At 37.7% G+C, this 3,603-nt stretch overlaps 1 pseudogene; it reads left to right on the top strand.

Moving 5' to 3' along the window:
- Positions 1-291: 291 nt before the first annotated feature.
- LOC120585314 (uncharacterized) lies at positions 292-410 on the top strand (annotated as a pseudogene).
- Positions 411-3,603: the final 3,193 nt, after the last annotated feature.

Genomic DNA, 3,603 nt, shown 5'->3' with positions numbered 1-3,603 from the left:
CAGTTTAATTTAGGACTGAGAGGGAACAGAGTTTGCCATCCCAAAATATGCTTTTCTGGGATATCGATTACTTTAAGCTGGTAATTTTTAAGGAACGAAAGACTTTGGAAAAACCTTTGACCTTCCCCCTAAATGCCTAAAAGAATTTAAATAGAGGACATGCTCCAGGAAAGGAACTATCATCACAGATAACTATAATTTAATATGAACTAGGTGTGATAGACAGGGAGGAAACTAGCAAGGCCCATTTAATCAAAGTCCTGTCTGTGTCCCATTATTAAAGATGGCCCAGTCTACGGCCATGCCACCCTGAACAAGCCCGATCTCGTCTGGTCTCGGAAGCTAAACAGGGTCGGGCCTGGTTAGTACTTGGATGGGAAACCACCTAGGAAGACCAGGTACTGTAGGCATAAAAAATAAAAAATAAGAGATCGCAAGCTGACAAGGTCCTTGCAATCTGTGGGGTCTACCAAGGGTTGCAAGAAAGGAAAGAAGGAAGGAAGGAAGGAAGGAAGGAAGGAAGGAAAGAAGGAAGGAAGGAAGGAAGGAAGGAAGAAGGAAGGGAAGGAAGAAGGAAGAAGGAAGGAAGGAAGGAAGGAAGGAAGGAAAGATGGCCCAGTAAACATTCATTTACCAAACATTTGGTTTTCCATCTCCATATGAATTGCTTTCCTGCCCTCTGAAGTCCCAGTCCACAACCCCACTTATTCTTGGCCCAAGATGGCACATAAGCTTCAATAACTGCCAGGTCTGTCCTTGGGTCCCCTATTCTCATGGAACCCCCAAATGTACAAATGTAATAAATTTGGTCATTTTCTCCTATTAATCTGTCTCATGTTATTTGATTATTGTCCAGCCAGAAGAATTTAGAAGGGTGGAAGTGAAATTTTTCCTTCTCCATAGGACCATACTGATCAGATCATGCTTCTCAAAGGCAGTGTAATGCTGGCTAAGCATATGGGTGGGAAAGTCTGCCAGATCTGTGTTCAAATCTTAATTATAGCTGTATGATTTAGGGCAAATGCTTAAATCTTATTATGTCTCAATTTCTTCATTTGTGAAATGAGGGTAGCTATTACTATCATACAAGACTGTGGCAAGAAATAAATGAGAAAATGTACATACTAAAGCCTCTTGGACTGTGTTAGCATGCTTGACTGTCCTTTCATTTTTTTAAGGATTTCCCTAAGGAGTGGCATACCAAACCATATTCAGAGCTCCAGATATGGCCACCCTGGGAAAAGTTCTTTTATTTTTTGTTTGTTTTTAGCCATTATGATAAAAATAATGAACACACCCATCTCACCAGGGTTTTTCATAGATTTTCCTTTCAAACATCATCCAAAAGCTCATACCTGTTCAATCTGTTTCTAGACTTAATTGCAAGATGTAATAATATTCTTATTGGTTTGGAGTAATTATTCCAAAATAATAAGATCTTTTAAAATCTTGACTCTGTTATCTAATTTATTAAATATTCCCCCCAAATTTGTCATCTACAAATTTAATAAAATGTGTAAGTCCTTGATAAAAAATGCAAATATCACCCTAATTTACACATCTAGTAACTTTATCATACAATATAACTTGACATAAAATATTTCTAGAAAACTTACACTCATTCTAAATGTCAACATCTTTCTTTAAGAAGTGCCCACAAAACAACTATTTAATACAATATTCTGGGATTTTTTTCCACTGTGACTGGCTTCCTATTTCCTAGTATGAGATTCTAGAATCCACTCTTTTTCCATATATGAAATTTACGTTTTCATGTTTCCTTCTGACACCTTTTTATTTTTATCGCAACTTCTCAAGTTTTAAAGCTAAAATATATATGTTTCAAAGTTAAAATATATATAACTTTGTGCTCAAAGATAGAAAATTGCTGGTAGATCCACAGTCCCATCAACAAATTATTTTACTACTATGGAATATGACTCTCTGGGCCCAGAGATCTGGGGGCACTCTTAAAAAGCGCATTGACACCCCCTCCCTCTCTCGGACTCTAATTTCTTATCGGCATCATTCTTCATGTCACTATACTCGCCATGCTTGTCACTTTCTACCTGGCAGTGTCTGCAGCGTTCGGCCTCAGAGCTCCCTTAGTTTGGGAAGGAAAAAAACAAAACAAACAAAAATCAGTCCCGGCCCCCATTCCTCCTTGTTTGGCCTCTCCAATAATGTTAAATTTGATAACTTCAAATTTATTTGTCAGGTATTTGATATATAACTTTTTGAAACTTTTCAATTACTGGCATTTAAATAAACAAATAGCATACCAATCTCTAGTGATGTTTCAAAATACATTCACCGTGAGCGAGTTTAGGCAAATTATACTCTCTGTGCCTCAGTTTCTTCATTCGTAAAAAATTGACTATTACTGACTTCATAAGATTATAATGAGGATAAAATAAATTTGTGCATATAATATACTTAGAATAGCATATAATACATAGCAAGTATTATGTGTTGTTTTATCGTTAGCCCAAGGCATTTGTGTGTATAATAGACTTTACTGAAGATTTGGGGAGAGAAAGGCATTTACATTTTTAGAAACAAAAAAGTCAAACTGATTTGATCATCATTTCTTCCCCCAAAGCCTCCCAGCTTATCCAATTTTCAGGCCTCCCTTCCTTTGACCTCCTGGAACTCAGCTCCCCTCACTGTTAACGCAAAACAACTGACCTCTCCTACTCAACCCCAGGCCTTAGCAGAACTAACATGTGACTGTGTTCTGCTAACCTGTGAGCATTCTTCCCAGCTCAAATCCCTCAGGGCCACTTAGAAAGCTCTTTTCCTTTCCCTTTCCCCAACTATCATTGAGATTTATTTCTCTCAACGATTTGCATTTTGTCACCTTCCTAAGAAGGGAGAAGCGGCAACTCCCTGCTTTAAATGGCAATTTGAATTATTGAGACGTACATATAAACACTTTAAATACATATTTTAAACACACTTTAAAATACACATTTTAAACATTTTAAAATATATTTTATTTTCTTCCTTAATAGAAATTTCATCAGTGTGTTGTCTAGGTATTGATGTTTTAATGACTGACGTCTATGAACAGTGAGGTTTTGAATGATAATCAGTTTCCTAATTCTGAGAAAGAAGTCAAGAAGGATGTAGTTTGCTCGTTCACATAAAATATAAATATAGCACTGATTCAGGTTGGGAGGGGAAGGCTAGAAAGCTGACCTTGAGGGCCACTGCTTTCTCAACTTCAGTGAACCTCTGGACAGGGTCCCCTCCACTCTGAGCCACTCCTTACAGCTGTTTCTCCTCCCAAACAGGACCTGGCCAGGCCTGCTGAAGCCCTCTGCTCTTGGATTATTCAGAAGGGTGATGGGAAGGTCTAGAAGGAGGTAAAGGACTTCCAGCTACTAAAGGCAATTGAGGGATCAATGGAAAATTAAAAGATGAGACCGTATTTATACTCCAAGCTCCAAAGCATATCATACTGGTTATACCTGATTACACAACCAAGTGTCCCAAAACTTCATTAGCCTAAGACTACAGAATCAGGTCACATTTCTTTAATATTTACATTTCAAAGACTCCAAGTTTTCTTCTCTGGAATATTAGAAGCTGACGCTCATT

Source organism: Pteropus medius, unplaced genomic scaffold, assembly GCF_902729225.1.
Source record: "Pteropus medius unplaced genomic scaffold, Ma_sr-lr_union100, whole genome shotgun sequence".
Classification (NCBI taxonomy): Eukaryota; Metazoa; Chordata; class Mammalia; order Chiroptera; family Pteropodidae; genus Pteropus; species Pteropus medius.
Note: the sequence above shows the minus strand (reverse complement) of the source record. Positions and strands in the feature narration are given on the sequence as shown.